This window comes from Arachis stenosperma, chromosome 3, assembly GCF_014773155.1.
Source record: "Arachis stenosperma cultivar V10309 chromosome 3, arast.V10309.gnm1.PFL2, whole genome shotgun sequence".
Taxonomy (NCBI): Eukaryota; Viridiplantae; Streptophyta; class Magnoliopsida; order Fabales; family Fabaceae; genus Arachis; species Arachis stenosperma.
Window position 1 is genome coordinate 131400009 of NC_080379.1, and position 27461 is coordinate 131427469.

A 27461-nucleotide genomic window follows, 5' to 3' on the forward strand; every position below is an offset into this window, starting at 1 on the left:
ATTTTTTTTTATTTTTCGAAAATTTCAAAAATATTTTTCAAAATATTTTCAAAATCTTTTTCTTATCTTTATATGTAATTTTCGAAAATTCACTAATAATTAATGTGATTGGTTCAAAAATTTGAAGTTTGTTACTTTCTTGTTAAGAAAGGTTCAATCTTTAAATTCTAGAATCTTATCTAGTAGTTTCTTGTTAGTGAAGTAAATAATTTCAAAAGTTTTGAATTAAATCTTTTTATCTTTTATTTTATCTTTTTCAAAAATTTTATATTTTTCAAAATTTGATTTCAAAATATCTTATCTAACTTAATATCTTCTTATCTTTTTCAATTTTGATTTCAAATCTTTTTCAATTAACTAACTAACTTGTTGTTTGTCTCTTATCTTTTTCAAAACCACCTAACTACTTTTCCCTCTCTAATTTTCGAAAATATCTCTCTCTTTTTCAAAAAATTCTTTTTTATTAATTAATTGTTTCATGTTTTAATTTTAATTACAATTTATCTCTAATTTTCGAAAATCACTAACTCTTTTTCAAAATTATTTTCGAAATCCCTCTTCTCTTTTCTTCTTCTATTTAATTATTTAATTACTAACACTTCTCTTCACCTCTCTTCATTCATATCCTAACATCTCATCTCACATCTCTGCCATCCTCACAGTTGTGTTTCTTTTTATTCCTCATTCTTCTACCCCCTTTCTTTTTCTACTAACATAAAGAAATCTCTATACTGTGACATAGAGGATTCCTTTTTCTTTTTTTGTTTTCTTCTCTTTCATATGAGCAGGAACAAGGATAAAGGCACTCTTGTTGAAATTGATCCAGAACCTGAAAGGACTCTGAAGAGAAAATTAAGAGAAGCTAAATTACAACAATCCAGAAACAACCTTTCAGAAACATTAGAACAAGAGGTGATGGCCGAAAATAATAATAATGCAAGGAGAATGCTTGGTGACTTCACAAAGCCAACGTCCAAGTTTGATGGAAGAAGCATCTCCATTCCTGCCATTGGAGCCAATAACTTTGAGCTTAAGCCTCAACTAGTTGCTTTAATGCAACAAAACTGCAAGTTTTATGGACTTCCATCTGAAGATCCTTACCAGTTTTTAACTGAATTCTTGCAGATCTGTGAGACTGTAAAGACGAATGGAGTTGATCCTGAAGTCTACAGACTCATGCTTTTCCCTTTTGCTGTAAGAGACAGAGCTAGAGTGTGGTTGGATTCTCAACCCAAGGATAGCCTGGACTCATGGGATAAGCTTGTCACTGCATTCTTAGATAAATTCTTTCCTCCTCAAAAGCTGAGCAAGCTGAGAGTGGATGTTCAAACCTTCAAACAAAAAGATGGTGAATCCCTCTATGAAGCTTGGGAAAGATACAAGCAGCTGACTAAAAGATGTCCATCTGACATGTTTTCAGAATGGACCATATTAGATATATTCTATTATGGTCTCTCTGAATTTTCGAAAATGTCATTGGACCATTCTGCAGGTGGATCTATTCACCTGAAGAAAACGCCTGGAGAGGCTCAAGAACTCATTGACATGGTTGCAAATAACCAGTTCATGTACACTTCTGAGAGGAATTCCGTGAACAATGGGGTACCTCAGAAGAAAGGAGTTCTTGAAATTGATACTCTGAATGCCATATTGGCTCAGAACAAAGTGTTGACTCAACAGGTCAACATGATCTCTCAAAATCTGAATGGATTGCAACATGCATCCAACAGTACTAGAGAGGCAGCTTCTGAAGAAGCTTATGATCATGAAAACCCTGCCATGGCAGAGGTTAATTACTTAGGTGAACCTTATGGAAACACCTATAACTCATCATGGAGAAATCATCCAAATTTCTCCTGGAAGGATCAACAAAAACCTCAACAAGGTTTTAACAATGGTGGACGTGCAAGGCTGAATAATAGTAAGCCATATCCATCATCTTCTCAGCAACAGACAGAGAACTCTGAACAAAATAATTCTAATTTAGCCAACATAGTCTCTGATCTGTCAAAGGCCACTTTCAGTTTCATGAATGAAACAAGATCCTCCATTAGAAATTTGGAGGCACAAGTGGGCCAGCTGAGTAAGAAAGTTATTAAAACTCCTCCCAGTATTCTCCCAAGCAATACAGAAGAAAATCCAAAAGGAGAGTGCAAGGCCATTGATTTAATCAAAGTGGCCGAATGCACTAGGGAGGAGGAGGACGAAAATCCTAAGGAGGAAGACCTCCTGGGACGTCCCTCAAGCAAGAAGGAGTTTCCTATTAAGGATCCAAAGGAATCTGAGGCTCATACAGAGATCATAGAGATTCCATTAAATCTCCTTCTGGCATTCATGAGCTCTGAAGACTATTCATCCTCTGAAGAGGATGAAGATGTGACTGGAGAGCAAGCTGCTCTATATTTAGGAGCTATCATGAAGCTGAATGCCAAGCTGTTTGGTAATGAGACTTGGGAAAGAGAACCTCCCTTGCTCATTAGTGAACTAGATACTTGGATTCAGAGAACTCTACCTCAAAAGAAACAAGATCCTGGCAAGTTCTTAATACCTTGCACCATTGGCACCATGAGCTTTGAAAAAGCTCTATGTGATCTTGGGTCAGGGATAAACCTTATGCCACTCTCTGTAATGGAGAAGCTGGGGATCATTGAGGTACAACCAGCCTTGTTCTCATTACAATTGGCAGATAAGTCAATGAGGCAAGCCTATGGATTGGTAGAGGACGTGCTAGTAAAGGTTGAAGGCCTTTACATCCCTACTGATTTCATAATCCTAGACACTAGGAAGGAAGATGATGAATGCATCATCCTAGGAAGACCTTTCCTAGCCACAGCAGGAGCTGTGATAGATGTCAATAGAGGTGAGTTAGTCCTTCAATTGAATGGGGACTACCTTGTGTTTGAGGCACATGGCCATCCCTCTATGACAGAAGAGAGTAAGCATGAAGAGCTTCTCTCAGTTCAAGGTCAAGAAGAGCCCACACAGTCAAACTCTAAGTTTGGTGTTGTGAGGCCACAACCAAACTCTAAGTTTGGTGTTCAAACCCCATATCCAAACTCTAAGTTTGGTGTTGGGAATACCACACTTAAATTGACCTGATCATCTTGTGGCTCCATGAGAGCCACTGTCAAGCTATTGACATTAAAGAAGCGCTTGTTGGGAGGCAACCCAATTTTATTTATCTAATTTTATTTTATTTTGTTTCTTTGTTATTTTTGTGTTTAATTAGGTACATGATCATGAGGAGTCACGAAAAAATCAAAAAAATTAAAAACAGAGTCAAAAACAGAAGAAAAAATTTTTTCACCCTGGGGACGCACGAGCTGGCATTCAACGCCCAGAAGATGCATCTGGCTGGCGTTCAACGCCAGAACAGAGCATCTTTCTGGCGCTGAACGCCCAAAACAAGCTACATCCTGGCGTTTAACGCCAGGATGCGCACACAGAGGACAATCTGGCGCTGAACGCCAGAAACAAGCATGAAACTGGCGTTCAACGCCAGAAACATGCATAACATGGGCGTTTAACGCCCAGAACGTGCATCAATGGGCGTTTGAACGCCAGAATGATGCATGAAGGCATGTTACATGCCTATATGGTGAAGGAATGGTATTTGTTTTCACCTCAGGATCTGTGGACCCCACAGGATCCCCACCTCAGGATCTGTGGACCCCACAGGATCCTCACCTACCCTTTCTTTTAATCCTAATCACACTCTTCTAATCCAAATCTCATTTTCAATGTCACACTTCCCAATTACCCCATTCACCATTCACATCAACCTCCTCTTCCCCATACACCCCACCTACCCCCACTACTTTCAAATTCAATTTCCCACCCATTCCCACCCAAATTGGCCGAACCTATACCCTCCCCTCTCCCTATAAATACCCTTCCATTCTTCCTCATTTTCACACAACACAAACACCTTCCTCTCCCATATAGCCGAAACTACTTCTCCCCCTCTCTCACATATTCTCTTCTTCTTCTTCTACTATTCTTTTCTTTCTTGCTCGAGGACGAGCAAAGTATAAGTTTGGTGTGGTAAAAGCATAGGCTTTTTTCTTGTTTTTCCATTACCAATGGCACCTAAGGCCGGAGTTTCCTCAAGAAAAGGAAAAGGGAAGGCAAAAGCTTCCACTTCCGAGTCATGGGAGAAGGAGAGATTCATCTCCAAAAGCCACCAAGACCACTTCTATGATGTTGTGGCAAAGAAGAAAGTGATCCATGAGGTCCCTTTCAAACTCAAGAAGAATGAGTATCCGGAAATCCGACTTGAAATTCAAAGAAGAGGTTGGGAAGTCATAGCCAACCCCATACAAAAAGTTGGAATTTTAATGGTTCAAGAGTTCTATGCCAATGCATGGATCACTAGAAACCATGATCAAAGTATGAACCCGAATCCAAAGAATTATCTCACAATGGTTAGGGGGAAATACTTGGATTTTAGTCCGGAAAATGTGAGGTTGGCGTTTCATTTGCCTATGATGCAAGGTGATGAACACCCCTACACTAGAAGGGTCAACTTTGATCAAAGGTTGGACCAAGTCCTTAGGGACATTTGTGTGGAAGGCGCCCAATGGAGAGTAGACTCCAAAGGCAAACCGGTCCAACTAAGAAGACTGGACCTCAAGCCTGTAGCTAGGGGATGGTTGGAGTTCATCCAAAGATCCATCATCCCTACAAGCAACCGATCTGAAGTTACTGTGGATCAGGCCATCATGGTTCATAGCATCATGATTGGAGAGGAAGTAGAGGTTCATGAAGTCATATCCAATGAACTCTACAAAATAGCTGACAAGCCCTCATACATGGCACGGCTAGCCTTCCCCCACCTCATATGCCATTTATGTTATTCAGCCGGAGTTATCATAGATGGAGATGTCTCCATTGAAGAAGACAAGCCCATCACCAAGAAAAGGATGGAGCAAACAAGGGAAGTTCCTCACGGCCCCCAAGGAGAACATGAGGAAGTTCATCATCAACAAATGCCTCATGGAATGCACTTTCCTCCCAACAACTATTGGGAGCAACTTAATACCTCCTTGGAAGATTTGAGCCATAATGTGGAACAACTAAGGGTGGAACACCATGAACACGCCCTCACTCTCCAAGAAATAAGAGAAGATCAAAGAGCAATGAGGGAGGAGCAACAAAGGCAAGGAAGGGACATAGAAGAGTTGAAGAACATCATTGGTCCTTCAAGAAGAAGACGCCACTAGAGGTGGATTCATTCCTTGTTCTTTATTTCTTTCTGTTTTCGGTTTTTAATTATTGTGTTTATCTATGTTTTGTACCTTTATTTCATGATCATTAGTATGTAACCATGCCTTAAAGCTATGAATAAAATCCATTAGTCCTTCACCTCTCTTAAAAGAAAAATGTTTTAATTCAAAAGAACAAGAAGTACATGATTTTCGAAATTATTATTGAATTTAGTTTAATTATATTGATGTGGTGACAATGCTTTTGTTTTCTGAATGAATGAATGAACAGTGCATATGTCTTTGGATATTGTTGTTTATGAGTGTTAAAATTGTTGGCTCTTGAAAGAATGATGAACAAAGAGAAATGTTATTGATGATCTGAAAAACATCATGAAATTGATTCTTGAAGCAAGAAAAAGCAGTAAAAAAAAAAAAAGAGGCGAAAATTTTAAAGCAAGGATCCAAGGCTTTGAGCATCAATGGATAGGAGGGCCCAAGGAAATAAAATCCAGGCCTAAGCGGCTAAATCAAGCTGTCCCTAACCATGTGCTTGTGTCATGAAGGTCCAAGTGAAAAGCTTGAGACTGAATGGTTAAAGTCGTGATCTAAAGCTAAAGAGTGTGCTTAAGAGCTCTGGACACCACTAACTGGGGACTTTAGCAAAGCTAAGTCACAATCTGAAAAGGTTCACCCAGTTATGTGTCTGTGGCATTTGTGTATCCGGTGGTAATACTGGAAGACAAAGTGCTTAGGGCCACAGCCAAGACTCATAAGTAGCTGTGTTCAAGAATCAACATGCTTAAACTAGGAAAGTCAATAACACTATCTGAAATTCTAAGTTCCTAAAGATGCCAATCACTCTGAACTTCAAAGGAAAAAGTGAGATGCCAAAACTGTTCAGAAGCAAAAAGCTACAAGTCCCGCTTATGTAATTAAATTAATATTCATTGATATTTTGGACTTTATAGTATATTCTCTTCTTTTTATCCTATTTGATTTTCAGTTGCTTGGGGACAAGCAACAATTTAAGTTTGGTGTTGTGATGAGCGGATAATTTATACGCTTTTTGGCATTGTTTTTATATAGTTTTTAGGATGATTAAGCTACTTTTAGGGATGTTTTCATTAGTTTTTATGTTAAATTCACATTTCTGGACTTTACTATGAGTTTGTGTGTTTTTCTGTGATTTCAGGTAAATTCTGACTGAAATTGAGGGATTTGAGCAAAACTCTGAAAAAGGCTGACAAAAGGACTGCTGATGCTGTTGGATTCTGACCTCCCTGCACTCGAAATGGATTTTCTGGAGCTACAGACCTCCAATTGGTGCGCTCTCAACGGCGTTGGAAAGTAGACATCCAGGGCTTTCCAGCAATATATAATAGTCCATACTTTATTCGAAGAATGACGACGCAACTTGGCGTTGAACGCCAAGTACACGCTCCTTTCTGGAGTTAAACGCCAGAAAAACGTCATGATCCGGAGTTGAACGCCCAAAGCACATCATAACTCGAAATTCAACTCCAAGAGAAGCCTCAGCTCGTGGATAGATCAAGCTCAGCCCAAGCACACACCAAGTGGGCCCCGGAAGTGGATTTATGCATCAATTACTTACTCATGTAAACCCTAGTAGCTAGTCTAGTATATATAGGACATTTATCTATTGTATTAGACATCTTTGGTCTCAGTTTTGTTTTATTCTTCATCCTAAGAGACTATTGATCACGTTTAGGGGGCTGGCCATTCGGCCATGCCTGAACCTTCTTTCACTTATGTATTTTCAACGGTGGAGTTTCTGCACACCATAGATTAAGGGTGTGGAGCTCTGCTGTACCTCAAAGATTAATGAAGTTCTATTTTCTCTTATTCAATTCTCTATCTTATTCTTATTCTAAGATATTCATTCGTACTCAAGAACATGATGAATGATGATGAGTTAGATAACCCTCATTATTATTCTCACCTATGAACGCGCGTGATTGACAACCACTTCCGTTCTACATGCAACAAGGCTTGAATGTGTATCTCTTAGATTCCCCAACAGAATCTTCGTGGTATAAGTTAGATAGATGGCGGCATTCATGAGGATCCGGAAAGTCTAAACCTTGTCTATGGTATTCCGAGTAGGATTCTAGGATTGAATGACTGTGACGAGCTTCAAACCTGTAACCTGCTGGGCGTTAGTGACAGACGCAAAAGAGGGATTCTATTCCAGTAGGGGAGGGAACCAACCGGTGATTGGCCGTACTGTGACAGAGTGCGTGAGCATTAGCTTTCACTGCGAGGATGGGATGTAGCCACTGACAACGGTGAGGCCCTACACAAAGCTTGCCATGGAAAGGAGTAAGAAGGATTGAGTAGAAGCAATAGGAGGGCAGGCGTCCGAGAGCTCTGCAGCATCTCTATTCCGCTTATCTGAAATTCCCACTCTTGATTTACATAAGTATTTCTATCCCTTTTATTATTCCTTTTTATTTAACAATCCAATTATCACTATTACCTTTTTAATCTGCCTAACTGAGATTTGCAAGGTGACCATAGCTTGCTTCATACCAACAATCTCTGTGGATTCGACCCTTACTCACGTAAGGTTATTACTTGGACGACCCAGTACACTTGCTGGTTAGTTGAGCGGAGTTGTGAATTCCAATAAAGAAAACCTCACACAGGTGCTGCCCCTTAGAAGCCTTCATCTCAAAATAATTAGAACATGGCAGTGCCATAACTAAGCTTTCATTCAAAATCCAAGAAACATATAATGTGATCACAATTTCGTCCACCAGCCATCCACGCGTTCGCATGCATGACGCGAACGCGTTGTATGAATAATTGGCTCCCAAGCCATGTGAACAGAGAGTTGCGCGAGCGCGCGGCTGGCTTCACACGAATCGCACAAAATCCAGCGTACGCGGACGCGTGCCTGACGCTAACGCGTCATTAAGAACATTCGCGACCCACGCGTACGCGTGCTGCACGCGTCCGCGTCGCTTGCGCCACATTAGTTCGCCGCCCAGTTTTCTTTCTCCTCTCTCCCAATCCTAATCCTCTCTTGTTCTTTTATCCTTTTATTTTTCTTTTTCTTTCCTCATAATATTTGTCTCTTCTATTTTCAGTTCTTATTTGCTTGAGGACAAGCAAACCTTTAAGTTTGGTGTTGACGCTGCACTTATTGGTTTTCTGGCACAAAAGGGAGGCGAATCATCTTCATTGAGGAGCACAACCTGAAGAATAAAGCGACCGCTAGGATAACTAAGGTGGTTGAGTTCCTTTCATTTTTATTCCTCCCCTCTTTTTTCTATGTTATGTTCTAGCTTTCTGCTATTTTGCTTTGTGTGTGCATGATCTTTTATTAGTTAGAATTCTAGGACTAGTTTTTTTTTATTACTTTAATGCTGAAAAGATGTTTCATGTACCACTCACTGAACTTGAATATAAAAAGAAAAGAAAAAGAAGTGATGTATTACATGAGAAATTGAGTTAATAGTCTGATTTACTTAAAGGTGGTGGTATTTTCTGTGATTTTTGAATGCATGATATGAACAGTGCATATTTGAATTTGAATCAAGTGATATTGATGTATAAGGAACATGAACTTAGAGAATTATTATGACTTCTCTGAAATAAACAAAAATTTAATCCTTGAAGGAAAAGAAACAGCAAAAGAAAAAAAATATATATAAATTAAAAATAATAATAATAATAATAATAATAATAATAATAATAATAATAATAATAATAATAATAATAATAATAATAATAATAAAAGCAACGTCCAAGGCTCTGAGCATCAATGACTAGGGAGGTCAGACATGATTAAAAGCTCAAAGAGTTGTTTCCCTAGTCATATGCTTGTGGTGTGACTGTGTCAAGTAATTCTTGAGACAGAACACTTAGAGTCGAGACCAAGTGCGTTTAACAGTGTATGCCAAAGGCTTTGAGCACCACTGTCTGGGAGTAACTGAAAGAAAAATCAGAACTCAAAGGGAGTTCCCCAGTTAAGTGCTTGTGGTGTTTTTGTGTCAAGTAACTCTTGAGACAAAACATTTAAAGTCACGGCTAGGCTCAAAGTGCAAAGCACCAAAGAAAAATAAATTAAAGTAAATTTTGCTGTGTTCAAGGATTAAACTGAAATGTAAAGATCAGAGAATTCATAATATCATCCGGATTCTAATTCTGAATGACAATAACATTCTTGATTCAAAGGAGAGTGAGATGCCAAACCTATTCAGGATTACAGTTATAAACCCCACTATAAAAAGAGACATGAGCTTAATCGAACTCTCATTCTCATGCAAATTCACATCATAAGTTTATATTAGTTTTGGTTGCTTGAGGACAAGTAACAATTTAAGTTTGGTGTTGTGATGCGTGAGCATCTTGTCTATCTTTTCCTAGTGAATTTGCATCTAATTTGTTGAGTTTAATTAAGAATTAATTATATTTTAGCCACTATGGATGCTATTTTGAGTTTTGTGCAATTTTATTTATTTTAGGTAGCATTCGGATGGATATGATGAAGTTTCTGCAGAGAAAAAGAAGAAACCAAATGGATGACCAGCGAAAACCGATGCGGACGCATGGCACACGCGACCACGCGGAATGGAGAAATTGCAATGACGCGATCGCTTGCCTAACGCGAACGCGTGGACTGGAATCTGCACAAATGACGCGAGCGTGTGGACGACGCGGACGGGTCACATACGTGATCTGCAAAAATACAAATGACGCTGGAGGCGAATTCTGGGATGTTTTGACCCACTTTCCAGCCTAGAAAACACAGATTAGAAGCTGCAGAATGGACAAAGCAAGTGGTCCCCACCCATCAACTGAAGATTTGTAAATTAATTCGAATTTAAATTCAAATCTTATCTTTTAGGAAAAGATATTATTTTTATTTTTAGATAATTAAATTTTAAATTAATTAGGATTAGTTATAAAAAGGGAAGACTTCTCTTCTATTAGATGACATTACATTAGAGGGATTCCATTAGGAAATTCTATACAAATTTACATTCTACATTCCATAAACAACTAAACCTCCACTGTTAAGGTCAGGAGCTCTGTCTATTTGTATGGATTGATTTTATTACTTTTTCTATTTTAATTTATGTTTTGGATTTATATTTAAGAATTGTTTTCGTTCTTTATCTTATGAATTTGGGTGGAACAGAAGTACGACCCTCTTTCTATTTGAGTTATTGTATAACTTGGAAAAGTTCTATACTTGAACAACAGCTTGAAAACATATTCTCCTAAATTCTAATTATCTGGATTTAACGGGATACGTGACATATAATCCTTTTATTTTTTCGGTAATTAGAGTTTTTGTGGCATATAAACTGAAAATTGATTTTTACCCTCTAATTGGAATTAATTGACCAAGGAATTGGCAATTGATGAATTTTAGAGGAGACTAGGAAGGTCTAAGGAATTAGGGTCTAGTCATATATAGTTTGCCATAAATTAAATCCTACATAATTAAAATAGTTAGTAAGAAAAGTTAATCCAAAAAAATAGATAACTCTAAAGCCTTAACTGTTTATCCATATTTTATTCCCAATTTATTTAATTGTCTATACTTTTGATATTCTAAGTTCAAACTTAAACCTTTTGAACATCTCAAAACCAATTTTTGCTTGCCTAACTAAGCCAATCAATCAATCATTGTTGCTTGATCCATCAATCCTCGTGGGATCGACCCTTACTCACGTAAGGTATTACTTGGTACGACCCAGTGTACTTGCCGGTTAGTTTGTGGGTTGATAAATACCGCACCAAACACCAGGCATACACCTTTGACTGGAAAAGCGTCCTAGGCATCATCACCCTACCTGGCAGCAACTGGATCTATGGACAACACCGGGCTAAACCCAAGGGCATCTCCGCCTCTGCACTTACCTTCGAGGCCCACGTGTGGGCTCAGATTCTATCTCATTACGTCCTTCCGAGCACCCACGAGTCAACCTTCACTACAGACATGGCAGTCCTAATATGGTGCATTCTGACAAAGCAACCACTGAACTTACCCCGCATCATCCGGCATGCTTTGGAGCATATACACAAAGCGGGCAACCTACCCTTCCCCGCATTAGTTACAAATTTGGCCTCTGCAGTGGGAGTTCCCTATCGGGTAGGAGACACGAAGGCCATGATTCCTCGAGATGATCAGTATGTCCCAAGTGGGAAGTACATCAGGCCTCCAGCACCTACTATAAGGCGGACGGAAGACCCGGCCCACAACGCTCCTTCTCCTTCTACTCCATCATCATCCACACCACAGGCACCTTCAACCAATCAACTACTCCTTCATATCCTTGAGAGGTTGGACCGGCAAGACCGGCGGTTTGAGCGAATGGAGCGCCGTAACAAGCGCCGATATACCCACCTGAAGAAGTTAATTGTTGGCACCCACCCAGCTCGGGGAGAGACAGACACACCGGACTCCACTTCGTCACGGAGCATGGAGAGCCATGATGAGCTGAACGGTAGAAGTAATGCTCCCACCACCCCTCTTTTCATCACTGACGGCACAACAGACCGTGCCAATCCTTAAGTGTGGGGAGGTCGGAATGACTTCCGGAGGTAACACCTCTCTCTCTTTTAACACCAATATTCTATTTTTCTTTTGTTACATGGAATAACTTGCATGACTAGTAGTAGTTGTTTGCATTTAGGTACTATTTGGTTGACTAATATATTCTTTCTCAAGACACTATTCTATAGCATTTTATTAATTCAAATAAAAAATTTTGTTAAACTTGTTTGAAGATTTTAATTTGGAACATGGTTTAGAGCTAAAGAACACACAACCCATGAGATTTTGAGCTTAATTATATGGTTACATTATTTAACCATAATTTTTTTTCTTGTGTATTTTCTTCTCTATGATTGCAATCTTTGCTTTGTTCCATTCTATATGTCCATTATTTAGTGTATATTCATGCATACATGTGATTGAGGCCATCATTTGACATTAGCTCACTTATCCCAAATAGCCTACCATTTCATTTACCTTTGTTTGCCACCTTTAGCCTTTTAAATCCCATTTGTTCTTTATAATACCACATCACTAGCCTTAAGCGGAAAAACAATTAATTACCCTATTTGAATCTTTGGTTAGCTTAAGATAGAGATTGTGTGTCAACCAAGTGTGGGGAAATGTGGGAACTATGGTTGATGAGATTGTGTTTTGGCTCTTATTGACAAATATTGGGAATTTGGGTGCTCACTCGTGTAAAATTAGAGAAACCATATGCATTGATATATTATACTTTTTATTTTAAGAAAAAAAAGAATAAATGAATAGGGGACAAAATTACTCCAATGTTAAGTTCAATAAAAAGATCAATGCATATGTGATGGAATTAAAACTGATACATGAATATGTGAAAGTTTGCAAAAAAAAAAGAGAATTTGGGTAACTAAGCATGATTTAAGAATTATATAGAGTGTGTGTATGTGTTAGGTGAAAACTCATGTTAGTTAAAGATTCAAATCATAGCTCACTTAGCCATACATATATCCTCACCCTTACCTTAGCCCCATTACAACCGTGAAAAGCCTTCATGATGTTTGCATTAGTACACTAAATATTTGTTGATTGGTTAGATGAAGAATAAAGTTTTAGAAAGCATGACTAGAGGAGACTAGAGTGGAATAACCCTAGACATTTGAGCGATTAGAGTGCATATACACTTCCAGTGAGGGTTCAATGCTCAACTCTATGTTCTCGGCTTTCATGAACTTTCTTCTTACAAAGTTTACTTGTATCTTATTGTGCAATTTGAATTAGTGGAATCTATTAATGTTGTCTTGGAGAGTTTGTTCACTTTTAACCAAGTAGGTAGAACATTTTAGCATGTAATTGCATTCATATAGATAGGTTGCATTGTATAAGACTCACCTTTCCTCCTTTACTCTTTTGGTTTCCTTGACCTTAGCATGAGGACATGCTAGTGTTTAAATGTGGGGAGATTGATAAACCACTATTTTATGGTTTATCTTGTGCTAAATAGAGTGGATTTTATCAATCTTTTATACACTTATTCATATGAAATGCATGGTTTTACATTTTCCTTCCCAAATTGAAGCTATGAGATTAACAACATGCTTCTTTGGCCTTAAATTTACTATTTTTAATCCTCTCTTATTCCCATTCAATACCGTGATATGTGTGTTAAGTGTTTTCAGAGATTACATGGCAGGAATGGCTTAGAGGATGGAAAAGAAGCATGCAAAAGAGGAAGGGGCACAAGGAATTAAAGATTTCATGGGCGAGCAGCGATGCGCACGCGTGAAGCACGCGTACGCGTGACTAGAAGAATGACCATCGACGCACATGCGTGGACAACGTGTACGCGTGACAGGCCGTCACGTGCTGCATATCAGAATTCACCGGGGACGATTTCTAGGCTACTTTTTGACCCAAATTCAGGCCCGAAAGTCCAGAATAGATGCAGGGGTGTAGCTGAGACTTGGACACATTCATTCTCACTTAGTTTTAGTTTTAGTTTGGAATTCTAGAGAAAACACGACTTTTCCTAGGGTTCTTAGTTTTTCTTAACTTCGCTTTTGGATTGGATTTTTGAGATAGCTGCTACCACCTTTGGTTGAAGTCATCACTTTAGTTTGCTTCTCTATTACTCTTCTCTTTTATTTTTCCATTCAGTTATTGGTACTCACATTTGTATTTCATTGAATTTTGAGTTTATTAATGCCATGACTTATTCTTATGTTTAATTCCAAATTTCTTTCGATTAATTACCAGCGTCAATTTTAATTTTATTACTTTAATTTAATTTACCATGTTTTCTACCTACTCCCTTTACATGTTTGTGGAAATAGCATTCATGTCAATGGAGTAGAGTCCCAACTTGATTTTGGAGTTGATTAATTGGAACCCCTTTGATGAGCGGATAATTTATACGCTTTTTGGCATTGTTTTTAGGTAGTTTTTAGTAAGTTCAAGCTACTTTTAGGGATGTTTTCATTAGTTTTTATGTTAAATTCACATTTCTGGACTTTACTATGAGTTTGTGTGTTTCTCTGTGATTTCAGATAATTTCTGGCTGAAATTGAGGGACTTGAGCAAAACTCTGAAAAAGGCTGACAAAAGGACTGCTGATGCTGTTGGAATCTGACCTCCCTGCACTCAAAATGGATTTTCTGGAGCTACAGAACTCCAAATGGCGCGCTCTCAACGGCGTTGAAAAGTAGACATTCAGAGCTTTCCAGCAATATATAATAGTCCATACTTTATTCGGAAATTGATGACGTAACTTGGCGTTGAACGCCAAGTACATGCTGCTGTCTGGAGTTAAACGCCAGAAACACGTCAGGATCCGGAGTTGAACGCCCAAAACACGTCATAACTTGGAGTTCAACTCCAAGAAAAGCCTCAGCTCGTGGATAGATCAAGCTCAGCCCAAGCATACACCAAGTGGGCCCCGAAAGTGGATTTACGCATCAATTACTTACTCATGTAAACCCTAGGAGCTAGTTTATTATAAATAGAACTTTTTACTATCATATTATCATCCTGGATTGTATTTTGAATCCTGTGATCACGTTTTGGGGGCTGGCCATTCGGCCATGTCTGAACCTTTCACTTATGTATTTTCAACGGTGGAGTTTCTGCACACCATAGATTAAGGGTGTGGAGCTCTGCTGTACCTCAAGTTTCAATACAATTATTATTACTTTCTATTCAATTCTCTTTTATTCTTATTTCAAGATATACATTGCACAACACCTTGATGAATGTGATGATCCGTGACACTCATCATCATTCTCACCTATGAACGCGCGTGATTGAGAACCACTTCCGTTCTACCTTAGGCCAGGCGCATATCTCTTAGATTCCCCAACAGAATCTTCGTGGTATAAGTTAGATAGATGGCGGCATTCATGAAGATCCGGAAAGTCTAAACCTTGTCTATGGTATTTCGAGTAGGATTCTGGGATTGAATGACTGTGACGAGCTTCAAACTCATGAAGGCTGGGCGTGATGACAATCGCAAAAGAATCAAAGGATTCTATTCCAACCTGATTGAGAACCGACAAATGATTAGCCGTGCTGTGACAGAGCATAGGACCATTTTCACTGAGAGGATGGGATGTAGCCATTGACAACGGTGATGCCCTACATACAGCTTGCCATGGAAAAGTTTAAGAAGGATTGGATGAAAGCAATAAGAAAGTAGAGATTCGAAAGGATTCTAGCATCTCCACACGCCTATCTGAAATTCCCACTATTGATTTACATAAGTATTTCTATCCCTTTTTATTTTCTTTTTATTATTAATTTTCGAAACCCATAACCATTTAATCTGCCTAACTGAGATTTACAAGGTGACCATAGCTTGCTTCATACCAACAATCTCTGTGGGATCGACCCTTACTCACGTAAGGTATTACTTGGATGACCTAGTACACTTGCTGGTTAAGTTGAACGGAGTTGTGTCCACACATAGTTGAAAAAGCAATGAATTTTACAAAATACAATAACAAAGGAATCACAATTTCGTCCATCAAGTTTTTGGCGCCGTTGCCGGGGATTGTTCGAGTATGGACAACTGACGGTTCATCTTGTTGCTCAGATTAGGTAATTTTCATTTCAAAAATCTTTTTCAAAATTTTTCTTTTTTTTTTGTTTTTCCAAACTTTGTTTTCGAAAAAAATAATAAAAATTCAAAAAAATTAGAAAATCATAAAAATAAAAAATATTTTGTGTTCTTGTTTGAGTCTTGAGTCAATTTTTAAGTTTGGTGTCAATTGCATGCTTTACAAATTTTTTTTTCTTCTTGCATTTTTCGAAAATTCCATGCATTCATAGTGTTCTTCATGATCTTCAAGTTGTTCTTGATAAGTCCTCTTGTTTGATCTTGATGTTTTCTTGTTTTGTGTTGTTTGTTGTTTTTCATATGCATTTTTTGTTTGTTAGAGTCCATGCATTAAATATTTCTAAGTTTGGTGTCTTGCATGTTTTCTTTGCATCAAAAATTTTTTCAAAATTATGTTCTTGATGTTCATCATAATCTTTAAAGTGTTCTTGGTGTTCATAATGACATTCATAGTGTTCTTGCATGCATCATGTGTTTTGATCCAAAATTTTTATGTTTTGGGTCATGTTTGTGTTTTTCTCTCTCATAATTAAAAATTCAAAAATAAAAAATATATCTTTTCCTTTTTTCTCTCCAAATTTTCGAAATTTTGGGTTGACTTGGTCAAAAATTTTTAAAATTAGTTGTTTCTTACAAGTCAAGTCAAATTTTCAAAAATTTGAAAATCTTATCTTTTCAAAATCTTTTTCAAAAAGTATATCTTTTTCATTTTTTTCCATTTTTCGAAAAGTTCAAAAATCTTTTTCAAAATATTTTCAAAATCTTTTTCTTATTTTTATATCAAAATTTTCGAAAATTCACTAATAATTAATGTGATTGATTCAAAAATTTGAAGTTTGTTACTTGCTTGTTAAGAAAGGTTCAATCTTTAAGTTCTAGAATCTTATCTTGTAGTTTCTTGTTAGTGAAGTAAGTAATTTCAAATTTTTAAATTAAATCTTTTTATCTCTTATCTTATCTTTTTCAAAAATTTTATCTTTTTCAAAATTTGATTTCAAAATATCTTATCTAACTTCTTATCTTCTTATCTTTTTAAAATTTGATTTTAATATCTTTTTCAATCAACTAACTAACTTTTTGTTTGTTTCCTATCTTTTTCAAAACCACCTAACTACTTTTCCCTCTCTAATTTTCGAAAATATCTCACCCCTTTTTCAAAAATTCTTTTTAATTAACTAATTATTTCATGTTTTAATTTTAATTACATCTTATCTCTAATTTTCGAAATCACTAACCCTTTTTTCAAAATTTTTTTCGAAATTCTCCCTCTCTTTTCTTATTCTATTTAATTATTTAATTACTAACACTTCTCTTCACCTTTCTTCATCTAAATATCCGAATCCCCTCTTCTACATTCTTCTCCCCTTTCTTCTTCTACTAACATAAAGGAATCTCTATACTGTGACATAGAGGATTCCTCTTTCTTGTCTTGTTTTCTTCTCTTTCATATGAGCAGGAACAAGGATAAAGGCACTCTTGTTGAAATTGATCCAGAACCTGAAAGGACGCTGAAGAGGAAATTAAGAGAAGCTAAGTTACAACAATCCAGAAACAACCTTTTAGAAATTTTCGAACAAGAGAAGGAGATGGCAGCCGAAAATAATAATAATGCAAGGAGAATGCTTGGTGACTTTACAAAGCCAACGTCCAAATTTGATGGAAGAAGCATCTCCATTCCTGCCATTGGAGCCAATAACTTTGAGCTGAAACCTCAGCTAGTTGCCTTAATGCAACAAAACTGCAAGTTTTATGGACTTCCATCTGAAGATCCTTATCAGTTTTTAACTGAGTTCTTACAGATCTGTGAGACTGTAAAGACGAATGGAGTTGATCCTGAAGTCTACAGACTCATGCTTTTCCCTTTTGCCGTAAGAGACAGAGCTAGAATATGGTTGGATTCACAACCTAAAGATAGCCTGGACTCCTGGGATAAGCTGGTCACAGCCTTCTTGGATAAATTCTTTCCTCCTCATAAGCTGAGCAAGTTGGGAGTGGATGTTCAAACCTTCAAACAAAAAGATGGTGAATCCCTCTATGAAGCTTGGGAAAGATACAAGCAGCTGACCAAAAGATGTCCATCTGACATGTTTTCAGAATGGACCATATTGGATATATTCTATTATGGTCTCTCTGAATTTTCGAAAATGTCATTGGACCATTCTGCAGGTGGATCTATTCACTTAAAGAAAACGCCTGAAGAGGCTCAAGAACTCATTGATATGGTTGCAAACAACCAATTCATGTACACCTCTGAGAGGAATTCTGTGAATAATGGGATACCTCAGAAGAAAGGAGTTCTTGAAATTGATGCTCTGAATGCCATATTGGCTCAGAACAAAGTGTTGACTCAACAGGTCAACATGATCTCTCAAAATCTGAATGGATGGCAACATGCATCCAACAGTACTAGAGAGGCAGCTTCTGAAGAAGCTTATGATCCTGAGAACCCTGCCATGGCAGAAGTTAATTACATGGGTGAACCTTATGGAAACACCTATAACTCATCATGGAGAAATCATCCAAATTTCTCATGGAAGGATCAACAAAAGCCTCAACAAGGCTTTAACAATGGTGGACGCAACAGGCTGAGCAATAGCAAGCCTTTTCCATCATCTTCTCAGCAACAGATAGAGAATTCTGAACAAAACACTTCTAATTTAGCAAATTTAGTCTCTGATTTGTCAAAGGCCACTTTTAGTTTCATGAGTGAAACAAGATCCTCCATCAGAAATCTGAAGGCACAAGTGGACCAGCTGAGTAAGAAAGTCATTGAAACTCCTCCCAGTATTCTCCCAAGCAATACAGAAGAGAATCCAAAAGGAGAGTGCAAGGCCATTGATATAATCAATATGGCCGAATGCACAAGGGAGGAGGAGGACGAAAATCCTAGTGAGGAAGACCTCCTGGGACGTCTCTCAAGCAAGAGGGAGTTTTCCATTAAGGATCCAAAGGAATCTGAGGCTCATATAGAGACCATAGAGATTCCATTAAATCTCCTTCTGCCATTCATGAGCTCTGAAGACTATTCTTCCTCAGAAGAGGATGAAGATGTAACTGGAGAGCAAGTTGCTCAATATTTAGGAGCTATCATGAAGCTGAATGCCAAGTTGTTTAGTAATGAGACTTGGAAAAGTGAACCTCCCTTGCTCATTAGTGAACTAGATACCTGGATTCAGCAAATTTTACCTCAAAAGAAACAAGATCCTGGCAAGTTTTTGATACCTTGCACCATAGGCACCATGACCTTTGCAAAAGCTCTGTGTGATCTGGGGTCAGGGATAAATCTTATGCCACTCTCTGTAATGGAAAAGCTGGGGATCATTGAGGTACAACCTGCCTTGTTCTCATTACAATTGGCAGACAAGTCATTTAGACAAGCTTATGGAATAGTAGAGGACGTGTTAGTAAAGGTTGAAGGCCTTTACATCCCTGCTGATTTAATAATCTTAGACACTAGGAAGGAAGATGATGAATGCATCATCCTTGGAAGACCTTTCCTAGCTACAGCAGGAGCTGTGATAGATATCAACAGAGGTGAACTAGTCCTTCAATTGAATGGGGACTACCTTGTGTTTAAGGCACATGGCCATCCCTCTGTGGCAAAAGAGAGTAAGCATGAAGAGCTTCTCTCAGTTCAGAGTCAAGAAGAGCCCCCACAGTCAAACTCTAAGTTTGGTGTTGGGAGGCCACAACCAAACTCTAAGTTTGGTGTTAAGACCCCATATCCAAACTCTAAGTTTGGTGTTGGGACTATACAACATTGACCTGATCACCTTGTGGCTCCATGAGAGCCACTGTCAAGCTATTGACATTAAAGAAGCGCTTGTTGGGAGGCAACCCAATTTTATTTATCTAATTTTTATTGTATTTTATTCTATATTATTGTTATTTTGTGTTTTATTAGGTACATGATCATGAGGAGTCACGAAAAAATCATAAAAATTAAAAACAGAGTCAAAAACAGCAGAAGAAAAAAATCACACCCTGGAGGAAGCACAGGCTGGCATTCAACGCCAGTAAGAAGCATCTGGCTGGCGTTCAACGCTAGAACAGAGCATCAACCTGGCGCCGAACGCCAGAAACAAGCAACATTCTGGCGCTGAACGCCAGGAATGTGCCTAAAGAAGAAAAACTGGCGCTGAACGCCAGTAACAAGCATGAAACTGGCGTTCAACGCCAGAAACATGCTTTACATGGGCGTTGAACGCCCAGAATGTGCACCACACGGTGTTTAAACACCAGAATGGTGTGCAAAGGCATTTTACATGCCTATTTGGTGCAGGGATGGAATTCCTTGACACCTCAGGATTTGTGGACCCCATAGGATCACCTCAGGATCTGTGGACCCCACAGGATCCCCACCTACTATATTCCCACCTTACCTCCTAATCCTATTTTTGTGATTTGTATTCCCCATGTCACACTTCCCAACAACTTCAATCTCTGAATCTCTCTTCCCAATAAACACTCCTTCTCAAAACCCTTCACCAATCACTTCAATCTCTCTTCCCAATTACCCCCTTCACCACTCACATCCATCCACTCTTCCCCATAAACCCCACCTACCTTCAAAATTCAAAAACATTTTCCCATCCAATCCCACCCTATATGGCCGAAACTTCACTCTCCCCTCTCCCTATATATACCCTTCCATTCTACTTCATTTTCACACAACACAACCCCCTCTTCCATACCTTGACCGAACCTACACTTCCCCTTATCCTCCATATTCTCTTCTTCTTCTTCTTCTTCTCTTCTTTCTTCTCTTGCTCGAGGGCGAGCAATATTTTAAGTTTGGTGTGGTAAAAGCATAAGCTTTTTGTTTTTCCATTACCATCAATGGCACCTAAGGCCGGAGAATCATCTAGAAAAGGAAAAGGGAAGACAAAAGCTTCCACCTCCGAGTAATGGGAGATGGAAAGATTCATCTCCAAGAGCCATCAAGACCACTTCTATGATGTTGTGGCAAAGAAGAAGGTGATCCATGAGGTCCCTTTCAAGCTCAAGAAAAATGAGTATCCGGAGATCCGACATGAAATCCGAAGAAGAGGTTGGGAAGTCCTAACCAACCCCATGCAACAAGTCGGAATCTTAATGGTTCAAGAGTTCTATGCCAATGCATGGATCACTAGGAACCATGATCAAAGTATGAACCCGAGTCCAAAGAATTATCTCACAATGGTTCGGGGGAAATACTTAGATTTTAGTCCGGAAAATGTGAGGTTGGCGTTTCACTTACCCATGATGCAAGGAGATGAACGCCCTTACACTAGAAGGGTCAACTTTAATCAAAGGTTGGACCAAGTCCTTATGGACATATGTGTGGAAGGAGCTCAATGGAAGAGAGACTCCAAAGGCAAGCCAGTCCAACTAAGAAGACTGGACCTCAAGCCTGTAGCTAGAGGATGGTTGGAGTTCATTCAACGCTCCATCATTCCCACTAGCAACCGATCTGAAGTTACTGTGGATCGGGCCATCATGATTCATAGCATCATGATTGGAGAGGAAGTAGAAGTTCATGAGGTCATCTCCAATGAAATCTACAAAATAGCCGACAAGCCCTCCACCATGGCGCGGCTAGCTTTTCCTCACCTTATTTGCCATCTATGTTACTCAGCTGGAGTTATCATAGAAGGAGACATCCTCATTGAAGAAGATAAGCCCATCACCAAGAAAAGGATGGAGCAAGCAAGAGAGACCCTTCACGGTTCTCAAGAGATGCATGAGGAAGCTCATCATCAAGAAATCCCTGAGATGCCTCAAGGGATGCACTTTCCTCCCAACAACTATTGGGAACAACTCAATACTTCCTTAGAAGATTTGAGCCACAATGTGGAACAATTAAGGGTGGAACATCATGAGCACTCCATCATTCTCCAAGAAATAAGAGAAGACCAAAGAGCAATGAGGGAGGAGCAACAAAGGCAAGGAAGGGACATAGAAGAGCTTAAGGACATTGTTGGTCCTTCAAGAAGAAGACGTGGTGGACGAAATTGTGATTCCTATTTTGTGCCTTTTGGCACCATTGTGAAATTATTCCTTTTAGAAATTGGCCTTCTTCACAACTCCGTTCAGCTAACCAGCAAGTGTACTGGGTCGTCCAAGTAATAACCTTACGTGAGTAAGGGTCGAATCCACAGAGATTGTTGGTATGAAGCAAGCTATGGTCACCTTGTAAATCTCAGTTAGGCGGATTAAATATTGATTGATGGGTTTCGAAAATAGAAATAAGAAAATAAATAATAAAAAGGATAGAAATACTTATGTAGATTCATTGGTAGGAATTTCAGATAAGCGGAATGGAGATGCTGTAGAGCTCTCGGACGCCTGCTATCCCATTGCTTCTACTCAATCCTTCTTACTCCTTTCCATGGCAAGCTTTGTATTGGGGTTCACCATCAACTGTGGCTACTTTCATCCTCATGGGGAAATATCCTATGCGGCTGTCACTCGCACAGCTAACCAGTCTGGAGGCATCACCCATGGTTGATAACTACATCCCATCCTCGCAGTGAAAGCTAATGCTCACGCACTCTGTCACAGTACGGCCAATCACCGGTTGGTTCCCTCCCCTACTGGAATAGAATCCCTCTTTTGCGTTTGTCACTAACGCCCAGCAGGTTACAGGTTTGAAGCACGTCACAGTCATTCATGAACGGAATCCTACTCGGAATACCACAGACAAGGTGAGACTTTCCGGATTCCCAGGATCCTACTCGGAACACCACAGACAAGGTTGGACTTTCCGGATCCAGACAAATGCCGCCATCTATCTAGCTTATACCACGAAGATTCTGTTGGGGAATCTAAGAGATACACATTCAAGCCTTGTTGCATGTAGAACGTAAGTGGTTGTCAATCACGCGCGTTCATCAGTGAGAATAATAATGAGGGTTATCTAACTCATCATCATTCATCATGTTCTTGAGTACGAATGAATATCTTGGAATAAGAATAAGATAGAGAATTGAATTAAAGAAAATAGAACTTCATTAATCTTTGAGGTACAGCAGAGCTCCACACCCTTAATCTATGGTGTGCAGAAACTCCACCGTTGAAAATACATAAGTGAAAGAGGTTCAGGCATGGCCGAATGGCCAGCCCTCTCCATGATCAAGTGACCGAATGAATAAAGAGTTTAAAGTGGTCAAAAGATAACTAATACAATAGTTAAATGTACTATTTATAATAAACTAGCTCCTAGGGTTTACATGAGTAAGTAATTGATGCATAAATCCACTTCCGGGGTCCACTTGGTGTATGCTTGGGCTGAGCTTTGATCAATACACGAGCAGAGGCTTCTCTTGGAGTTGAATTTCGAGTTATGATGTGCTTTGGGCGTTCAACTCCGGATCATGACGTTTTTCTGGCGTTTAACTCCAGAAAGGAGCGTGTACTAGGCGTTCAACGCCAAGTTGCGTCGTCATTCTTCGAATAAAGTATGGACTATTATATATTGCTGGAAAGCCCTGGATGTCTACTTTCCAACGCCGTTGAGAGCGCGCCATTTAGAGTTCTGTAGCTCCAGAAAATTCATTTCGAGTGCAGGGAGGTCAGAATCCAACAGCATCAGCAGTCCTTTTGTCAGCCTTTTTCAGAGTTTTGCTCAAATCCCTCAATTTCAGTCAGAATTTACCTGAAATCACAGAAAAACACACAAACTCATAGTAAAGTCCAGAAATGTGTATTTAACATAAAAACTAATGAAAACATCCCTAAAAGTAGCTCAAACTTACTAAAAACTATATAAAAACAATGCCAAAAAGCGTATAAATTATCCGCTCATCAAGACGCCACTAAGGTGGATTCATTCCTTGTTCTTATTTCTCTGTTTTTTGGTTTTTTATGTTATGTGTTTATCTATGTTTTGTGTCTCTACTCCATGATCATTAGTGTGTAGTAACCATGTCTTAAAGCTATGAATAAAATCCATTAATCCTTCACCTCTCTTAAATGAAATATGTTTTAACTCAAAAAGAACAAGAAGTACATGAATTTCAAATTTATCCTTGAATTTAGTTTAATTATATTGATGTGGTGACAATACTTTTGTTTTCTGAATGAATGCTTGAACAGTGCATATGTCTTTTGATCTTGTTGTTTATGAATGTTAAAATTGTTGGCTCTTGAAAGAATGATGAACAAAGAGAAATGTTATTGACAATCTGAAAAATCATGAAATTGATTCTTGAAGCAAGAAAAAGCAGTGAATAGCAAAAGCTTGCGAAAAAAATAGAAAGAAAAAGAAAAAGCAAGCAGAAAAAGCCAATAGCCCTTAAAACCAAAAGGCAAGGGTAAAAAGGATCCAAGGCTTTGAGCATCAATGGATAGGAGGGCCTAAGGAAATTAAATCCAGGTCTAAGCGGCTAAATCAAGCTGTCCCTAACCATGTGCTTGTGTCATGAAGGTCCAAGTGAAAAGCTTGAGACTGAGTGGTTAAAGTCGTGATCCAAAGCAAAAAGAGTGTGCTTAAGAGCTCTGGACACCACTAACTGGGGACTCTAGCAAAGCTAAGTCACAATCTGAAAAGGTTCACCCAGTCATGTGTCTGTGGCATTTATGTATCCGGTGGTAATACTGGAAAACAAAGTGCTTAGGGCCACGGCCAAGACTCATAAGTAGCTGTGTTCAAGAATCAACATGCTTAACTAGGAAAGTCAATAACACTATTGATGAGCGGATAATTTGTATGCTTTTTGGCATTGTTTTTAGTATGTTTTTAGTATCTTTTAGTTAGTTTTTAGTATATTTTTAGTAGTTTTTAGTTAAAATTCACCTTTCTGGACTTTACTATGAGTTTGTGTGTTTTTCTGTGATTTCAGGTATTTTCTGACTGAAATTGAAGGTTCTGAGCAAAAATCTGATTCAGAGACTAAAAAGGACTGCAGATGCTGTTGGATTCTGACCTCCCTGCACTCGAAGTGGATTTTCTGGAGCTACAGAAGCCCAATTGGCGCGCTCTCAACGGAATTGGAAAGTAGACATCCTGGGCTTTCCAGCAATATATGATAGTCCATACTTTGCCCAAGATTTGATGGCCCAAACCGGCGTAGCAATTCGGCCTCAGAAATTCCAGCGTTAAACGCCGGAACTGGCATAAAACTTGGAGTTAAACGCCCAAACTGGCATGAAAGCTGGCGTTTAACTCCAGAAAAGGTCTCTACACGAAAATGCTTCAATGCTCAGCCCAAGCACACACCAAGTGGGCCCGAAAGTGGATTTTTCTGTCATTTACTCATTTCTGTAAACCTTAGGATACTAGTTTACTATTAATAGGACCTTTTGACATTGTATCTGTACCTCATGACATTTTTACACATTTCATTGTATACCTTCCACGGCATGAGTCTCTAAACCCCATGGTTGGGGGTGAGGAGCTCTGCTGTGTCTTGATGGATTAATGCAATTACTACTGTTTCTTATTCAATCATGCTTGCTTCCATTCTAAGATATCACTTGCTCTTAACCCGGATGAATGTGATGATCCGTGACACTCATCATCATTCTCAACTATGAACATGTGCCTGACAACCACCTCTGTTCTACTTTAGATTGAGTAGATATCTCTTGGATTCCTTAACCAGAATCTTCGTGGTATAAGCTAGAACTGATGGCGGCATTCAAGAGAATCCGGAAGGTCTAAACCTTGTCTGTGGTATTCTGAGTAGGATTCAATGATTGAATGACTGTGACGTGCTTCAAACTCCTAGCAGGCGGGGCGTTAGTGACAGACGCAAAAGGATCGATGGATTCTATTCCGGCCTGACCGAGAACCGACAGCTGATTAGCCATGCTGTGACAGAGCATAGGAATTTTCACTGAGAGGATGGGAGGTAGCCATTGACAACGTGAAACCCTACATACAGCTTGCCATGGAAGGAGCCTTGCGTGTTTGATGAAGAAGACAGTAGGAAAGCAGAGATTCAGAAGATGGAGCATCTCCAAAACCTCAACCTATTCTCCATTACTGCTGAACAAGTACCTATTTCATGTTCTTTTGCTTTTCACAATCAATCCTGATAATTTCTGATATCCTGACTAAGATTTACAAGATAACCATAGCTTGCTTCAAGCCGACAATCTCCGTGGGATCGACCCTTGCTCACGCAAGGTATTACTTGGACGACCCAGTGCACTTGCTGGTTAGTTGTGCGGGATTGCAAAAGTGTTATTGCAATTTCGTGCACCAAGTTTTTGGCGCCGTTGCCGGGGATTGTTCGAGTTTGGACAACTGACGGTTTATCTTGTTGCTTAGATTAGGACTGTTTGTTTTTATTGGTTTAGAGTCTTTTAGTTGAGTCTAGTTTCATATTTTAAGTTTGGTGTCAATTGCATGCTTTTACTTTTCTTTTAATTTTTGATTTTGCATGTTCTTAGTCCCTTTTGATTCATAAAAATTCTAAGTTTGGTGTCCTCTTTGTGTTTTCCTTTAAAATTTTCGAAAATTAGTGTTTGATTTTCTAAAAATTTTAAGTTTGGTGTCTTTTTGTTGTTTTTCTCTTTCCTCCTTTCAAAAATCAAATCTTTTTCAAAAAAAATTTTCAATCATATCTTTTAATTGCTATTTTCAAAATCTTTTTAATTAGCTAATTGATTCTGTTCTCAATTTGCTTTGATCTTATTTTCTTTTTGATTTTCGAATTTTTATTTTAATTTTCTTTTGTTTCATTTTATTTTTTTTCGTTTAACTCAAAAAAAAAACAAAATTTATCTATTTGCAATCATTATCATTTCTCTTTTGTCCATTATGGACCTAAGAGGGATTGATCAGTCCAAAAGGACTCTGGGGTCATATGCTAACCCCATTACAGCTGCATATGGGAGTAGCATCTGTACACCTCCCATCAAAGCAAGCAGCTTTGAGCTAAATCCTCAACTCATTATCATAGTGCAGCAAAATTGCCAGTATTCCGGTCTTCCACAGGAAGAACCTACTGAGTTTCTGGCACAGTTCTTACAGATTGCTGACACAGTACATGATAAAGAGGTGGATCAGGATGTCTACAGACTATTACTGTTTCTGTTTGCTGTAAAAGATCAAGCTAAAAGGTGGTTGAACAACCAACCTACAGCAAGCATAAAAACATGGAAACAGTTATCAGACAAATTTCTGAATCATTTTTACCCTCCAAAGAGGATGACACAGCTAAGGCTGGACATCCAAGGCTTTAAACAAGAGGATAATGAATCCCTTTATAATGCCTGGGAGAGGTATAGAGGTATGCTTAGAAAATGCCCCTCTGAAATGTTTTCAGAGTGGGTACAGTTAGACATCTTCTACTATGGGCTTACAGAAAAAGCTCAGATGTCTTTAGACCACTCAGCTGGTGGATCTATACACATGAGGAAGACAATTGAAGAAGCTCAAGAGCTTATAGACACTGTTGCTAGAAACCAATACTTATATTCTAGCAATGAGTTCGTTCCAAAGGAGGAAGTCATGGCATTAGTCACTGATCCTAATCCTCAAGAACAGATGAATGAGCTTAATCAACAATTGCTCCTGATGACAGAACAGTTAGCAGAATTTAAAGAAATGCTCCATGATACTAAGGTTGCTAACAAGAACATAGAACTGCAGTTGAATCAAGCAAAACAGCAAATATCTAAACAGATAACAGAAGAATGTCAAGCA